We start from the raw sequence: 18,429 nt of genomic DNA, 5'->3' as shown, positions 1-18,429 counted from the left end.
CGACTCAGGGATCAAACTTGCATTTCCTGCATGGCAGGCAAATTTTTTGCTGCTGAGCTACGAGGGAAACTCACAGCTACAGAAAAGGCCAGGCTTAAAGATATGCCACCTACAGCACAGGGAGAGGACCCTTGGGGGTCCCATTCTCCTGATCCAGCCAAGATGAATGACTTTCCTACAGTCAACAATTCACAGATAGATGTGTATTCATCTCCAAATGCCAGGAGTCCTCCAGCAGTTGAAGTCACCATCTGAAGAGGCAACAAACCCCACGGTCCCTTGTGCGTATAAACAAAACACAGGATACAAAGGATCAAGTTCCCAACCAGGAGGACCCCTCATGGCCAGGCAGTCCTTTTGAGAAATGATTCTCTTTGTAATACCTTGTCCAGAAGGAGATGCTCAGCGCATTTGTTTTTAAGCAAGTAAAAAGAAGGCAACTAATGGCAGAATCAGACTCCTGCATCTCAAATTCACAATAACAGTGAATCTGACCAGAATTTCTCTTCAACACTCAAACTTTCCATTACTCACCCCACAGTACCAAGTATTTCTCCTACCACAGCCTCAGCTTTGTGATTCCCATGGAGAACAAGGACATGAAGAGGGGTGGCTCCCGGGGTATGTCCAGTTAAAGGTCTGAGGGCAAAACCCCAAGGGCTGAGACCCATTATGCTTCTTTATGGCTCACATACCTGAGGCTTCTGGATCTACCTATTCCCTGGGCTTCACTCTTCACTAACGGGGGTGGTGTTCCCACTTGCCTACCTCCCAGGAGAGCCAGAGTGTTAATTAACGGCTGCGTCATGCTTTGAAGATAAAATTATTTAGAGAGACGGGGGAGGAAGACAAACAAAATCAGATCTTCCTGCTGCATTATGCCTGGGATCCATCTGGATGTTCGGACAAAGCCCGCCAATCACAGTCTTTTCCCTCTAGACCTCCACTGGAAGCAAATCTTCAGCACAAAAGCTGCCCTCCTGCCTGGCATCCTTCCCACTGCTGCGCCACTGAAGGCCACTGTGCCCCTGGGGCACTCTATAGCTTCCCGAGTGGCTAACACCCCTGGCCAGCACTAGGCTCAAGGACAGCAGTGGTCATCATCTCTCACCCCGCATGTCCCTTGAGAGCTGAGCCAAAGAAGGTCCACATCCAGAGTGACCAACTGGTCACCTGAAATGTCCAACTGCTAAAGGGCTTCAGACCTAGAGGGGCCCAGGCACAGTGTCTTGGCTGCTAGAGTCTCCACCGCTAATTTTAAAAGAGGAATAATCGGGGACCTCCCTGGCGGGCCAGTGGAGGAGACTTCGCGCTCCCAATGCAGGGCGCCTACGTTCAATCCCTGGTCAGGGAACTAGGTCCTACATGCCACAACTAAAAAGAACCCATGTGCTAAGACCCGGCACAGCCAAATAAATTTTTTTTTTTTTAAAGAGTAATCAGATTAAACTGAGCATCATAGAAATACTTGAAGAATATGGGAACGGCAGGGTTAAGAGAGGCTTCCCAGGTGGCTTCAGTGGTTAAAAAAAAAAAAAAGAAAGAAAACCTGCCTGCCAACACAGGAGATGTAAGAGATGAAGGTTTGATTCCAGCATCAGGAAGATCCCCTGGAGGAGGGTATGGCAACCCACTCCAGTATTCTTGCCTGGAGAAACCCCATGGACCGAGGAGCCTGGCGGGCTATAGTCCATGGGGTCGCAAAGAGTCAGACACGACTGAAGTGACTCAGCACACGTGCATGGATGGGGGTCAGAATTCACCTGCTCAGCTTTGCCTCAGCGTGAGGCCTGGCCACAACAGGAGACAACACGACCCCTTGGATCAGAGCCCCCACATCTCACCCTAAGTTTCCTCTGCAAACGCTAAGGTGAGTGGTCCAAACCAAAGCCCATGGTAGACCAAGGCTGTTGGGTATTGAAGTGTTGCAGGTGGTAGAGAGAGCCAAGGACCCTGCTTGGGGTTTCCTGAAAGATCCGAGAACTCTGCAATACTCCTGTGCTATTCTCAGGAATGGCAGCATTTCCAGGAAAGGAAGTGGTGAAAGATCAGGGGGCAGGAACAGGAAAGACAGGGCAGGGGAAGCGGGTGGGAGGCCTGCCCCAGGCCAGGCTCTCCTGAAGGCCAGGGCCCCCGCTGCCTGGAGGGGAGCAGGAGGAGCACTGCTTCTGGCCTGTCCGCCTTTTATCCAAACTTGAGCCCTGGCTGCCAGTCTGGGTTTACAGAGCAGCCCCAGAGTCTGTTTTCTTACACACGCAGACGGCTGCTAAATTATGCATTTCCCCAGAGTAGAATTATTTCTTTTTTCACTTCTCTTCTGTAGGAAAGCCCCAAAAAAAGTTCACAGGCAGGGATTTCTGGTTATGCTCAGCTTCAAATGTGAATCTCAAAACTTACACAAACCTTTGGAGAAATCGGCATTCATAGTCTGCGTTAAACATGCATGTGTCACACACGAACACATTCATCCAGCTCAGAACTTAAGAAGAGAAAAATGGACCATGAAAGCAACATAGCAGGCTGCCTGGTGCTAGAAAAGCCCGGAACAGCCTTGGACTTTGCTCTTCAGACACTCTGCTCCTTGCAAAGTCTCCACTCGTTCCTAGGAATTGACAGGAACCCACAAAAGGTGACTCCTTCCCCAAGATGGAAGGAAAGCAAGTGGCTTGCTGAAATATGAATCTTGTTCAACTGCTGTGGGGCAGATGAGAAGGAATAAGAGGGGGAAAGTGGAAAGCAAGGTGAAGGAGGATCAAGAGAGGGGTCCTTGAGCCTGAGAAGAAAGAATGGGCTGAATCAGAGAAAAAGTGAAGAGCTGGAGACTGAAAACTAATCACCAATTACTGTCTCCTCCCCTCTTAAGGCCAAATATTAAAAAAGCTGCTTCTTTAAAAAGCAGTCAGTTTTTAAAAAGGAAGTAAAAAGAAGTCAGTTGTTAGGAAGGAAGATGAAATAGCTTTGTTTTTGTTTTTCTAAGGAAGAAGTTAAGGCTACAGGGCTGCAGAACTCACTGCATTTTAATCTCTGGACTCCGGTACCTGCTAATGGGGCCACAGGCTCTATGGGGCTTCCTGAGTCCACCTTGCTGAACACATTGTGGAGTTTAAATTGATTTCCAACAATAATCAAATGAGCTCGATATTTAAAAGCCTCAGGGCACGTGTACAAATTAAACACCATTTTAAGCGAAGTAATAATCCATCACAGTGGAAATTAAAGGGAGATTTGCTACCGCCTCCAGCTGGCCCCTGCTGGTCGGTGGGGAAAGAAAAGATGTGAACTATTATGATTAAAAACAAAGACCTCAGATACGCCATGCTGAGAGCCAAACTCACAGGGAGTGCACAGCGAACCTAGACATCCCACCTCATGGACTGGGCTTTTCCACCAGAAGCCACGACTGCAGGTGGAACTCAAAACAGAACCTTCTGCGTGTCCCTCGGATGGAGGGGAGGGAGGTACCTCAGATAAGTCATGAAGGCACTGGATAAGTGACAGCGAGCAAAGCTGCATCCGATCTCACAGAGCCCCAGAAACGGGGAGGGCGCAACTCGCCGAGGGAAGTGACCCCCGCCAGCCACAGGCCAGGACCACCCCGAGGTGTGCCTCCTTGCTGTTTTGGGGTGTTGTTCTGGAGGAGGGCGGGCAAAGACTGCCTGGAAAAGAAGTGGGCTCTGTGGAGTCAGAAACCGGTGGTAGGGGACTGCCCTGGAGGTCCAGTGGTTAAGACTCCACGCTTCCAATGAAGTGGGTGTGGGTTCGATCCCTGGTCGGGGAACTAAGATCCCACGGGCTGGCCAAAAAATATATAAATTTAATAAAATAAAAATAAAATCGTGAAAATGGTAAACTGAAAAGAGAGACTGGTTCTGCTCCACTGTAGCTGAGTGATTTTGGCAAATTATTCAACTCCTCTTACCCCCCACTCCCCCAATTCTAATAAAACCAACATACTTAGGGTGAGGAGGATCAAATGAGAGGATGTAAGTACACGCACAGTACTGGCACACAAAACACCAAAATTGTAGCAACTGCTATTTTTAGTGGTCGATGAATTAAAAAAAAAAAAGATGCTGCTGCTTCAAAAAAAAAAAAGTAGAAAGAGAAAAAGGAGGCCAGAGAGTTCAGAGACAGACATGGTTTTCCTGCTGCTTCATTAGGATTGTCTAGCTTGTTTTCAAGCAAGGTAGATGGTACCACTGGGATCACTGGGATGACATTTCTCTAAACACAGAATTCTCCTCTCAAGGTGGTGAGTGCACTGGAGGAAGCGCAGCAGTGTTCCTTCCCCGGAGGGGCAGTTTCCTGCATGGCCATGCTCTCAAAGGCCCTAAAGCACTGCCAGGAACACAGCATCTGTGATGCACACAGCCCTCTCCTTCCCCCTTAAACCCACCTTCTGCATTCAGCCAGTGTTATGTATTTAAAAAGCATGTATGTATTTAATCTCATCACTCTCATGTCCTTCAGAAAGGCAACACGAGGCAGTGGGTGAACCAGATGGATTCTGGATATTTAACTGGAAAAAAAAAAAAACCAAAACACTTAATTCAAAAAGATCTACGTACCCCTATGTCCACTGCAACACCATTTACAATAGCCAAGATATTGAAGCAACGTGTTCATTGATGGATGAATAAAGATGCGGTATATATACTATATATATATATATATTTATTTATTCATATACACACACAATGGAATATTACTCAGTCATAGAAATGAATGAAAGCTTGCCATTTGCAGCTACATGGTTGCACTTGGAGGGTACTGTGCAAGGTAAAATAAGTCAGACAGAGAAAAACAAATACCATATGATTTTACTTATATATCTAAAAACAAAGCAAATGAACCAACATAATAAAACAGAAGCAGAGTCACAGATACAGAGAACAAACTGGTGGCTGCCAGGGAGGAGAGGTGTGGGGGGACAAATAAAACAGGTGAGATACAAACTTGCAGTGATAAAATAAATGAGTCATGAGGATGAAATGTACACACAGAGAATTCAGTCAACAATACGGTAATAACTTTGTATGGTGACAGGTCTTACTGTGGTCATCATTTCATAATGTATAAAAATATTGACTCACCATGTTGTACACCTGAAATTAATATCATATTGTGCAGTATGTAATTAATTACAACTCCATTTTTAAAAAGGGTTTCTGGAAACAGACTCCGAGGATTTCAAATCTCAGTTCAATAACTTATTAGCTGTTGTGACCTGAAACAACTTAACTCTCTGGACCTTGCTCTCTTCATCAAAATCTAGGAACACTAATAATGACCTCATAAGGCTCTTGTGAGAATTAACTAAGCTAAAACCTATAAAGTACTTAAAATAGGCACCTGGCGTAAGTAAAGAAGGAAAGAAAGCAAGTGAAGTCGCTCAGTCACTCCTTCTCCAGGGGATCTTCCCAACCCAGGGACTGGACCCGGGTCTCCTGCATTGCTGGCAGACTATTTACCAATTGAGCCACCAACAGAAGCTGTCTATCTATATATAAATACATATATATATATATCTGTTGAGGTTACAGCTTAACCATTTTCCAGCTTTTCCATCTTGCACTTATTGTAGGCCCTAAAGGAGGAAATGGCAACCCACTCCAGGATTCTTGCCTGGAGAATCCCATGGACAGAGGAGCCTAGTGGGCTACAGCCCATGGGATCGCAAAGAGTCGGACACGACTGAGCACACACGCACTTATCCCAGGAACTCTCAGGAATCCTAAGGAGGATTTCATGCTGGCTTTAAGAACAGGAGGGTAGGAGCATGACTGACCAGCTTGTTCCAGGAGAAAAGAGAGAAGACCCAACTGGAGGCAATAAATAGGCTGCAGTGGAAAGGGGATAGGTGAGCCATTCTGGGACTGGAGACAGAAAAAAAAAACGAAGAGACAGAATGGCTGTGGAAAACCTCTATCCCAGGAGATACTCCTCTCTCTTCCCCTTTTTCCTGATCTCACCAGAATCCTCGACCCTGCCCAGGAAGCGGGGAGACCCAGTTTCCCTGGGGTGCCACCTAAGAGAAGTGGGTGGTGGTATCTTCCCCTGGTGAGGAGGACAGGATTAGAGAGGGACTTGGATTCTGTCTTGGTTCTTCTCACTAGCTGCATCGCCACTGGGCAAGCTGCCTGAAAGAGACTAGCAGTGCCTACCTCGTGGAGGAGACAAAAGCATCAGATGACATAATGCAAGCGAAGCATTCAGCAGAGCACCTGGCACGTGGCTGGTACTCCATAACCTTGATTAGCTGTGATCATCCTCACTAGCAAGAGAGAAGAAAACACGGGAACCTTGCCTGTTCACAAGACCCGAATGAGCGGTGCTCCTGTCTGCCAGGTTGACTCATGGTGGTTAGAGGGTTAGGCCTAAATTAATCCACTTAAAGGTATACTGTGGTTTAAGCAGGTTCTGGTGGCTTAGCTGGGGATCTGACATTACTGCAGTGTCTGTGAACAATAGACCACTCCATCACTTCATGCAATGGAAGGTACCTCTGCAGTCTGCACTGACTCTACTAATCCCAGGAGGGGGCCGCTACTGAAAACCTTATTGAAACTCTGTATTAAAACTGCCACAAGCTGATGTGCAAGGCACGTGGGGAAAAACAATGCTATCACTTCATGGTTAACCACTTTATACCTCTGAACTCAGGTGGTACTTTAAATCCATCTAGTTGATGGAAAAAAAAAAAAACCATTTGGATATTCAGGAAATCACTCTTTCATAAACAAAACCAACCATTCATCTCTATGTTGGATACAGGGTCTAGTCTTGATTTCAGGGGGATTATCTGTCAGATGATAATCCAACATGATCTCTAGGATTCCTTCAGCTCTTAAAAACCTGATTTCATGTTGTAATGATGTCTCTGCCAGCTGAACCCTGCCCCAGAGTAAAGTGCCCACCCACCAACCTTCTGTTTTGCGAGGTCACAGAAACATCCCAGCCTCGCAGTCCACTGGCTGGACAGTGCTTTGCAACATCTGTTAGCAAAACAATATATTTCCACATGGCCCTTAGTTCAGCACTCTGCCTGGGAGGCCCCCATGTGAGGTTTAAATCTGTTAGAACATCTGCATAGAGAAGAGGCACTTCCTCTTGAATATTCTGAAACTTGCAAGTAATTTACTAGTCATTACATACAAATAGCTGTTGCTAGCTGGCTAGGAAGAGATCAGATATTACTTTGGGTTGTTTCTACAATTCTAACCAAATACAACCTGTCTGAAGATTCATTACCAAGCACATTTGGCTCAAGTTCATTGATGGCTTCCTTCTTTTTCTTATACAACACCAAGATCCAAAAAGGATTTACGGGGGCTTTACAAAAGCACAAATCATACACTATTAAAATAGATTAAGAAATTAGGGTAGGAAGAATTAAAGAACAAAAAGAGAGTTAGGACACAAATGCATGCTATTAAATTGCTAAAGATTTTCTGAATTTCAACTGCAAGTTTGGCTTTGAGCTCCCCAAGAACCAAGGCAGGAAAAGAAAATACCAGCCGTTAGATGTTTTGTATTTCCTATGAAATGAAAGCATCTTGGCTGCTCGGGACACAGATTCTCAGAGACATTTCTCCTCTGGGTGGCTGCAGAAGACAGTGAGCAAGCCAGTGGACAGAGCCCCAGTGCGTCAGCCCTTCCCGCCACGGGATTCCTTTGCAAGCCTTTCTCTGAGGCCCCTCCGCGAAAATGGACAGCGCAAGGAACACTGACGATTCAGTAACTGGGATTCTACATGGGGTCAAATGAGGGCGGCCCAAGAACGTGGCTTTCGGATGGTCTGGCTGGATCCAGCGATATCGACTCTCCAGAGGAACGGGAGAGCTACACAGCCTTCTGGCAGCGCTCCACGAATATCATTTATCACAACCAGGCTTTTGAGCAACAAAAATATGGGCAGCCTCCAACATGCCAAGTCCAAACACTAATACTTTTGAATGCTAGCACTTATTTGGCCCGGGTGCTGCGTTCAGCTCTCTCGCTGGGCTGCTTTTTCCCCTGAAACTCTCCCTTACGGGCCTCCTCTTGGCTGTTTGGGTTCCTCGGTCTCTGATGGAGCCTCAGTCTCCCAGGTAGCTCTTCCATCCTCCTCCTTGGAGGAGCTTCCACCAGATGCCTGCTTGCCCTCCCCCCTCTCCCCTACACCTCCAGCATTCCCATCCACACTCACGTCTTCTAAATACCTCTCTGGATTCCTTTCTTTCTTTAAGATTTATTTATTTATTTTTTATTTGGCTGTACTGGGTCTTAGTTATGGGATCTAGTTCCCTGGCCAGGGATCGAACCCAGGCCCCCTGCATGAGAAGCGTGGAGTCTTAGCCACTGGTGCGTGGATTCCTCTCTACAGGGGGACCCCTTTCTGGCTCCCAGGAAGGCACTTCGAATTCCCAAAGCCAGCACCATCTCTCCCCCTCCCCCTGGCTCCCATCCCCTTTCCCCCTCTTCTGTTCCCTCCTCCTGGAGGCCCAGCTGCCCAGGCAGGAAACTCCCTTTATTCTCTCTCCCTTCTATGTCACACACACACACACACACACACACACACATACACACACACCCCAGCCTGTCCCCTACACAGCTGACTGCATTGACAACCCACCCTCCCACCGTCATCCTCAGTCACAGCCGGCAGCTTTGGGAGCCAGGTCCTCTCTCTCATCCTGAACTTCCTAAACTAGTCCCCCTGACTCAGCGCTTACCTCTCCAACCCAACCCCTTCTAGAATTCTATTTATACAGCACAATCTGATCACAGCTCTCGCATGTTTCAAACCTCCAGTGGTTTCCTAGCAGCCTGCAAGGCAAGGTTCAGCCCCCGTGAGGTGGCACTGAAGCCTGGGCCCAATTCTATCTTCAGCTTCCCACACTGCTGCAAACCTGTCTCCCCGTCAGACCGAGCTCCTTCATTACCTTTTCTCATTATTTCAGCCTCCTGCAAAGCCTTAACCTATCTTCTCTGCCCAGGAAATACCTCCTCATCCCTTAATACCCAGCTCCAATAAGACCCTGAGGAGGGACTTCCCTGGCAGCCCAGTGCTGCCGATGCAGGGGACGCAGGATCGATCCCTGGTTGCGGAGCTTAGGATCTCAATATCTCATAGGCCAAAAGCAAAAGAGAGCCTAAGCAGAGCTAGGGGCCCCCTTCATCCAGCATGCAAAAAAACCGTTCTCTGGAATGGTATTTTTCCACTCTCTGCCTGGAAACTTTCTGCAATCAGAGGTCCAGTCTCTATCCACCCACCCTCCTTGGTTCCCAAGGACTCCTGGTATCCAGCACACTGGAGATTCTTGATAAATGTTAATTAACTGAGTAAACTGAATGACCATCATTGGCTCTGTGCTGCCCTATAAAGCTGGTATTTTTTTATAGTCTCTTTACTTTGCCATTATCCAGTACATTTAAAATATTGAATTCCGGGCATTACATGGGACTCACACACCAGTAATGTTCCACAGACTCTTCTGATGTAAACTCACTTGGGCTGGCAGGTTGAAACTCAAGACTGCGGAGCCCTATCTCTGATAGGCCCCATCATAAAAACCTCTGATGGTTTTACCCAGCTGCTGTCTACTGGCAGAAATACTTCCCATTCAGCTTCCCCTGGCCCTTCCCACCACTGCCCACCTAGGGCAACTTCCCAAGGCACCCTCTCCAGGCAGGCAGTGGCTTCTAGACCCCTAAAGAAACCCCCAGACTTCCCACCCAGGAACCTTCTCTTCCAGGAGGGTCCCCACTAAAGCCCCAAGGCAGTCTGAGCTGCTGTTCTAGGTAAGACTGAATCAGAGAAAATGCAGTGTCAGACTTGGTTCAGGCCAAGGAGGAAAGGATCCCTTGACCTTGCCTCTGCTCCACGTTTCAAAGAAACCAGATCTACCCATTCGCCAGTCCCCAGGGACTGTCACCTTCAGTGTGAGTCCTTCATTTTCTGCTTGGCCATGCTCAGAGATGATAATCCTGGTTAAAACAAAATGAATGCATTCTTCCCGTGATCTGGGCCCCAGACAGGGATCCAGCCCATTCCTCTGTCCCAGACAAGGCTATACTCTGAACTGCTATGTAAAGCAGCCATTTAGAAGATCCGTAAAGAAAGCGTCTTGGAAAGCAGAGTATGAGATGTGGCCAGTCGTCAGGTTACTTCTCAAGGGAACCCTCACCTTAGATTCCTCCAAGCCCCACTAAGACAGACCCCCAACTCCACGTGATAGCACTTGTCACCGTTGTTATTGAGATGATTATTTGTCGTCTGTGTCTCACACACTCAAAGACCCAATATTATTTACTGAATAAATGACTGTCTTTTGGAACATGGGCACTGTGTGACCTTGATTTCTCTTTAACTGCTGCTCCCTAGGGCGCAGCTGGGGCCCCAATTAGCTACAAGCCATCCATCCCAAATCTGCCAATACCATTCTATTGTTCCCCTGTCAGCATGCCTTTGGCTTTCTCACTTTAATCTCCCAATTCAAATAAATCCAAAACTCGGCTCTGACATCTGTGGCTGGGCTCCCTGCCTTTCCACGAATGGAATTTGGAAACTGGACTTAAAACTCAGGAGGAAAAAAAACGGGCAGAGGCACTTTCAAAAGGCTGCCTGTACGTCCAAAGTCTCGGCCGTCACCACCCCGGAGATGGATGCATTTTGTTCTAAGAATTAAAGTGTCACCTAGTGTGGCCATTTATTGAAGGAATGGAAAAGGAACAGGGTGGGGGAGACAGACTGATTCTAGAGCAAATTTCTGGCTTCTTCCTGTTACGGGAATGGCAGATTTTCCTAAGAATGACAGCCGCATCTCCTTTTCAGCCTGGCACTCCGAGGTGGGCCAAGCGTGTTGCTGGTGTAGCCTTTTCACATACTGTCAGAGGCCTCCACAAAGCTAGTAGTTTATGGGTTAATCTTCCCACTAGATGCTGTGTCGTTCCTGATCACGTCAGGAACCACATCCAGTTGATCATCTGTCATAGCTAGCCCCAAGCCCCGCTGGACTAAGAGCTCAGAGAAGGAAGGTAGGAAATGAGCGAAGGACATAGGAAGAGTCACTAAGGCCTTTCAGCAACTGTCAGAAAGCCTCCAGAGCTCCACAATGGATTAATTTCTTACTGTGGGCCCGTGAGGCGTGAAGCACTCGATACATATGATCTCAATCCTCACAACAACCCAGAGAGGCAGGTACTATTATGATTACTCCTATTTGAGAGATGATGAAAAAGCCCAAGAGAAGTTAAGCAATTTGCCCAAGGTCACTCTGCTAGAAAGTACCAAAAAGTGAAGTCAAACTGTTTGTCGCCCAGTCGTGTCTGACTCTTTCTGACCCCAGCGAACACAGGACTCCAGGCTCCTCTACCCATGGGATTCTCCAGGCAAGAATACTGCAGTGGGCTGCCATTTCCTTCTCCAGGGGATCTTCCCTAAACCAGGGATCGAACCCAGGTCTCCTGCACTGCAGGCAGATTCTTTTCTGTTGAGCCACCAGTGGCTTAAATAGAAAAGTACCAGAACGGAGATTTGAATCTGGGAACCACCCCCCAACCCCACCAGGGGATCCTTCAACCAAGACAGGAAAGAAAGTGATCTGAAGAGGTGCATCCTTGGTCCTGAGCCCTCTAAGACAATACCTCCTGGAGAGAGAGACCAAGTCAATTAATGACAATGCAAAACGAAGATGTCAAGTTCTCTCAAAACATCTTCAGACTCCCAGGGTTGGCCCAGTGAATCAACTTTTAATTGCAGCAACCTGAGAAAACAAATGAGGGGAGGTAATAACTGGAACCAGAAGGTGGGACAGCAGAGTAGGCACAAGAGAAAGCTAGTTTTCAGTTCTTGTCATCTCTTCACGCTAACGGGGTATTTAGCTTTCAGGCTGCAGTCACGGGTAGAAATACGTTCCCCCCTCAAATCCTGAAGAAAACAAATTAAGAATCATGTAAGCAAAACTAACCCAAAGCCCTATCTAATATATATTTACATAACACACATGTTTATACCCTTAGCACAGCAAATACTGAAAGTGAATCCTTGCTACTTTATGGTCCCTTTGGAGGTGGGTCAGTTTAGGTAGGGACACCCCACCAAAGATGAAAGTGGTCAGAGAAAACGATTAAGGGAAAACAAATACAATGGATGACACACAGGGACTTACAAACAAAAGAAGAAAAGGAAGAGGCAGACATAGAAACTAAGGGAAAGGAGGCCAGAGGTTAAGGAGGTTTAGTAGCTGGTTTCTGCCTGGGAGAGCAACTGCCTTAGTGATTTCCAGACCTCAGACATGAGTGGGATGGGCTGCCTAGAAAAATCTGGGAAATGGGGATATGCAGGCGTATTATTTGCTTATTCTTATTAGATTCCCTATTCTGAAAATTCTGATTCTATAGGCCTTTAGCTGGGCCAGGAATTCTTAAGACAATCAAGGTAGAGAATCCCTAGGGACAGTCTCACTTTTGAGGATGCCTATTACCTATGTATGGTTTTTCTAGTAGTCACGTATGGATGTTGAGAGCTGGACCATGAAGAAGGCTGAGCACTGAAGAATTGCTTTCAAAGTGTGGTACTAGAGAACACTCTTGAGAGTCCCTTGGACAGCAAGGAGATCAAATTCAATGGAAGCACTGATGCTGAAGCTGAAGCTCCAATCCTTTGGCTACCTGATGCGAAGAGCTGAGTCGCTGGAAAAGACCCTGATGCTGGGAAAGACTGAGGGCAAGAGATGGTTGGATGGCACCCTGACTCAATGGACAGGAGCTTGAGCAAACTCAGGGAGATTGTGAAACACACGGAAGCCTGGAGTGCGGCAGTCCATGGGGTTGCAAAGAGTCAGACATGACTGAGCAACTCAACAATGATCTATGTCAGCTAGGCTGTTGTGCACAGGTCTTCATCGTCCAGAGTTCTACTGTGAATGTAAGTCACAGTCCACTTCTGTGGAGCTACTGGACAGCAAGGGCAGCCTAAGCAATTTCTCCATGCATCATACACGCCTCCTGGCACTCCTCAAACATTTCCTCCTCGTTCATACCTCCGTGGCTGTGCAAACACTGTGTCCCCCGGCGTGTTTCTTTCTGCATGTCACTTCCCAGTCCTATCTCCAAAATGCCTACCCTTCTTTTTATCGCTCTAAGGACTTTAGACTCTTTCTACCTTGTACTCTGGTTATTGACATAGATGTTAATCACTCCTATTTGAGGATATGCTCTTAGGGCCCATATCATAACTTATCTTTTTCTCCCAAAGGTCTTATCATCTGTTGAATGATGATTACCCAGGGAAATAAAATCAAGGTTGAATTTCAGCCCCAGGCCAGAGGTTCCTCTTCACTATCTCAAAAAAGGAATCGAAATTTTCCTGACTCAGGCAGGATATGTTCTGCCCCAGGTACTCCCACCCAGAACACCATGGGAAAACAAACCAACTCATTAGGTAGGTTAATATTTCGTATAACAAAATTCACATCAGCTAAAATAAAGCCACTTTCTTCTGCCCAACTGATCTCAACCACTGCTCACACCCAGGGACTCTGAGCCTCAGTGGCACGCATGTGGCTTCCCTGGGGGCTCAGGGGTAAAGAATCTACCTGCCAAGCAGGAGACACGAGTTCTATCCCTGGGTTGGGAAGATCCCCTGGAGAAGGAAATGGCCACCCACTCCAGTATTCTGGCCTGGGAAATCCCACGAAAACAGAGGAGCCTTGCGGGCAACAGCCCATGGGGTGGCAAAGAGTCAGACACGACTTAGCGAGTAAACAGCATCCGGCACCCATCTGCCATCTGGATAGCAAGCCTTCCTTTTGTGGCAAGAAAACAGCCAAGGGAACTCCAGACACTAGAGGCTAATTTCATCCTGAGCAGTGACTCTTATTTCAGCTAAAACCCACTAAGTCTGGACAGACTGCATTCCCAAGACCACGGGGAGGCCTGACTGCCCTGGAACACAGGAGACCGGAGAGGTCGGTGACCCGGCCAGGAAACAGGGATTCAGGTGACAGAGCCACACCTCACTGGCGGATGCTTAGTCCCATTCCAAGAGAGAAGGGAGGCCTGGCCTAGCACTGAGACATTATGAGTTCTTCAGAGTTTAAGTCAGGAGTTGGTACTCCTCCAGAATGCACAGGAGTTTTAAGAGCCCTGGATCAGAGAAATAAAAGATACAGTTTACAGTCTATGCTGTGCCCTACTTAGTTCTGTGGATTAATAAGCAAGTTCTTATTGCCTGTTTGAGCCTCAACATTTATGTCTCTAAAATGTAACACCTAAAATGGATTTGAATGCCCAATCCAGCAAATATCTAAATAATACAGAGTTATAAACCATTAGCTCGAAAGCAGGGAAAATAAAAGGATAAAGTTACCACTGGAAAAAATTGGGATACAGGGCCCGACAGTTATTAAAGTCAAGCCACAAATTTGTTTCTCTGCTTCCTGGCAGCCAAAGCAAAAAGAGAAATATGATCAGTTACACCCAATTGTTCACAAAGGAAAATCATGCCAGTTCCTTGGGAGAGGCAAAGCTTTTCCTGGCACCGGACTCTGAAAGAAAATTTCTCCAATTAGCAGAGACATTAAATGAGGCTGCAGCTTGAGTCTTCAACAATGTAAACTCTTACAAGAAATATAGTAGCAAGTTACATAAAGCTACTTTGGAGAGCATCAGTCCATAAAGCAAGGGGCAGGACACCCAAGTTCATCTCAGTGAAAGTAATTCTGGCGGGGCTGAGCTAACACGGCCCAAGCATGCAGCTTTCATTGGCCCAACTTAAATCAAGGATAAAACTAAGACCAGGTAGACAACTTGTTCTTCCAAACACTTCTATAAATATTACTTCTTCCACATGGATGTTTATTAAGAGTTGGATAGCAATTTCCAATTAGATGACTTCTACATTCCATTCCAGTTCTGATAAATCTAAGTGACCTTTTTGGTCTTCATTTACTTACATTAATGTAAAATTTGGTAGTTTTCCCTGTCTTACTGCACTCCCAAATCAATGGAAATTCCTGCCAGTGAGAGAGAGAGAGAATCTATTAACATTACTCTTGCTATTAATAGCTAATACCAAGAGCTCATGTACCAGGCCTGGGACCTGGGTTCCTGTACATTCTCTCATTTAATCCTCCCATCAACCTTGTGTGATAGTAACTATTATTAGTCTCATCTAACAAATAAGGAGCAGAGACTCAGAGAAAATGTCCAAGGTCACAGAGCTTTCTAGTTCCAAAGTCAAGATTCTTAGCTCTACTTATAGTGCCTAGTATTAATGAAACATGATTACTATGTTTGTCAGAACAATGAGGCCTAGAGTGAGGCTAGTAGAGCAGGCAAGAGTTATTATAACAACAAAAAAATAATCGTGGAGATTTTAGAGACTTTGGCAACCTATAAAAAGAATAAAAGGATGAAAAATTTGTGAGAAGCAGAAATCTCAGAAGAAAGTAATTCCACAGGAGCAGAAAATCTCAGGAAAAGGAAGAGAAAACTTCTTTTCCTCCTCTTCTCTTGAAAACAAAATATTATAAAATAGACAATTAATGAAAACCTACTATACGGCACAGGGAACTCTGTTCAATGCCCCGTGATGACCTCAGTGGGAAGGAAATCCAAAAAAGAGGGGAGGGATGTGTTATTTACACGCACCTGCTTCACTGTGCTGCACGGCAGAAATTAACACAACATTGTAAAGCAACTGCACTCCAGGAAAACTCACTCAAACCCATGTCCATTGAGTAGTGATGCCACCCAACCAACTCAGCCTCTGTCATCCCCTTCTCCTCCTGCCCTCAATCTTTCCCAGCATCAGGGTCTTTTCCAGTTTGTCAGTTCTTCCCATTAGGTGGCCAAAGAATTAGAGCTTCAGCTTCAGCATCAGTCCTTCCAATGAACACCCAGGACTGATCTCCTTTAGGATGGACTGGTTGGATCTCCTTGCAGTCCAAGGGACTCTCAAGAGTCTTCTCCAACACCACAGTTCAAAAGCATCAATTCTGCAGTGCTCAGCTTTCTTTATGGTCCAACTCATCACATCCATACATGACTACTGGAAAAACCATAGCTTTGACTAGATGGACTTTTGTTGGCAATGTACGTAATATCTCTGCTTTTTAATATGCTGTCTAGGTTGGTCATAACTTTTCTTCCAAGGAGCAAGTGTCTGTTAATTTCATGGCTGCAGTCACCATCTCCAGTGATTTTGGAACACCCAAAAAATAAAGTCTGTCACTGTTTCCATTGTTTCCCCATCTATTTGCAGTGAAGTGATGGGACCAGATGCCATGATCTTAGTTTTCTGAATGTTGAGTTTTAAGGCAACTTTTTCACTTTCCTGTTTCACTTTCATCAAGAGGCTCTTTAGTTCTTCTTCACTTTCTGCCATAAGGGTGGTGTCATCTGCATACCTGAGGTTATTGATATTTTTCCTGGCAATCTTGATTCATGCTTGTCCTTCATCCAGCCCAGCATTTCTCATGATGTACTCTGAATAGAAGTTAAATAAGCTGGGTGTCAACATATAGCCTTGACGTACTCCTTTCCTGATTTGGAACCAGTCTGTTGTTCCATGTCCAGTTCTAACTGTTGCTTCCTGATCTGCATACAGGTTTCTCAAGAGGCAGGTCAGGTGGTCTGGTATTCCCATCTCTTGAAGAATTTTCCACAGTTTATTGTGATCACACAGTCAAAGGCTTTGGCGTAGTCAATAAAGCAGATCTTTTTCTAGAACTCCCTTGCTTTTTCAATGATCCAGTGTATGTTGGCAATTTGATCTCTGGTTCCTCTCCCTTTTCTAAATCCAGCTTGAACATCTATCTGAAAGTTCACGGTTCACATACTGTTGAGGCCTGGCTTGGAAAATTTTGAGCATTACTTTGCTAGCATGTGAGATGAGTGCAACTGTGTGGTAGTTTGAGCATTCTTTGGCATTGCCTTTCTTTGGGATTGGAATGAAAACTGACCTTTCCAGTCCTGTGGCCACTGCTGAGTTTTCCAAAGTTGCTGGCATGTTGAGTGCAGCACTTTCACAGCATCATCTTTTAGGATTTGAAATAGCTCAACTGGAATTCCAACACCTCCACTAGCTTTGTTCACTAGCTTTGTTCACAGTTCCTACTCTTAAAAGACTCTAAACTTTGGCTCTCTTGATTATTCACATTCATTCATTCCAGCAGCACCTAGATATTTACCCTGTGCTACTCCCTGCCAGGCACTGTCAGCAGTGAGCAAGACAGAGGAGCTTCCAATCCAGCCATCAAGTAGACAATACATTTCCAGATGGTATTAAAGTGCTTTGGAGAAAAAAAAAAATTAAGGGGATTAAGAGAGGCTGAGGGGCAGGGAAGGAGGACTGTTCTAGATAACAGGTCAGGGAGGGGCTCTCTGAGAAGCAAGTGAGGGAACCCAATCATGCAAAAATTTGGAGACCGGGCACCAGCAGAAAGGCCCCATGACATAAACAAATCTTACATGTTTTAGAAACTTCTGGAAGGCCACTGCAGTAGACTGAAGCCAGCCTGAAGCAGAACAGACCAAGTGAAGGCCGGCAGGGAATGAGGTGGGAGAAGATGGAGATGGGGCTACAGGGAAAGGAGGTGGACTCCTTCTGAAGAGCAACGGGAGGGGCATAACCCTAGTGTAAAATCTCCAGGGCTGTGGTCAGAGCTCCAAGGAACATTCAGAGAGATGTAGTATCACCAAACTAAAAACTCTTAAGGGAATCCCTTTAGCCTGTAGGCCCTGGTTTTCCATTGTTTGCTATTGTTTAGTCCCTAAGTCTTCTGCAACCCCATGGACTGTAGCCTGCTAGACTCCTCTGTCCATGGCATTCTCCAGGCAAGAATACTGGAGTGGGTTGCCATTTCCTTCTCCAGGGGATCTTCCTGACCCAGGGATTGAACCGGCATCTCCTGCATTGCAGGCGAATTCTTTACCACTGAGCTGCCAGGGAAACCTGCTTTCCATCACTAGATGCTAAAAGTAAAAAAGAGAGTTCCTTTTCCAGAGCTTTATACCCCCTCATCATGAAGGGAATGCAATTGTCAGAGCAACTGGTGGTTTGGTTGACAGACTCTAGGGAAATGCCAAGATAATTTACAAAGAAAACTGATCCAGACCTCTATTTGAATCCCACCTGCTCTTCCCATCCTAGAATATCGTATCCTTGCCATCCTTTTGTTGTCTTCTTTTCTATTCCAGAGGCTCAAAACTCAACACTCTCCATGTGAGCTGCTAGACTAAACTGAATATTATTAAAGTTAATTTCAACAATCCCACTGTTAGCCTTCCCAAATAAGGCATACCCTTGGCAGGAAGGACCACAGAAGGATGAATTTGAATTCGAATCTTTTCTGAAGCTAAACTGCAGCTTTGATTAATTCAAAGAAACTTCTTTTACCAACGTGTTTGGACACAAGAATAAGAGGGAAACATCCAACATGT

General features: G+C 46.0%; 1 protein-coding gene across 2 annotated transcripts in view; it reads right to left on the bottom strand.

The window, feature by feature from the left end:
- Positions 1-18,429, bottom strand: part of YPEL2 (yippee like 2) — a 60,763-nt gene that overhangs the window by 38,855 nt on the left and 3,479 nt on the right. The window lies entirely within an intron of this gene.

This window comes from Odocoileus virginianus, chromosome 17 (genome assembly GCF_023699985.2).
Source record: "Odocoileus virginianus isolate 20LAN1187 ecotype Illinois chromosome 17, Ovbor_1.2, whole genome shotgun sequence".
In the NCBI taxonomy this organism is placed as follows: domain Eukaryota; kingdom Metazoa; phylum Chordata; class Mammalia; order Artiodactyla; family Cervidae; genus Odocoileus; species Odocoileus virginianus.
The sequence above is the reverse complement of the archived record's forward strand: the minus strand, read 5'-3'. Positions and strand labels throughout refer to the sequence as shown.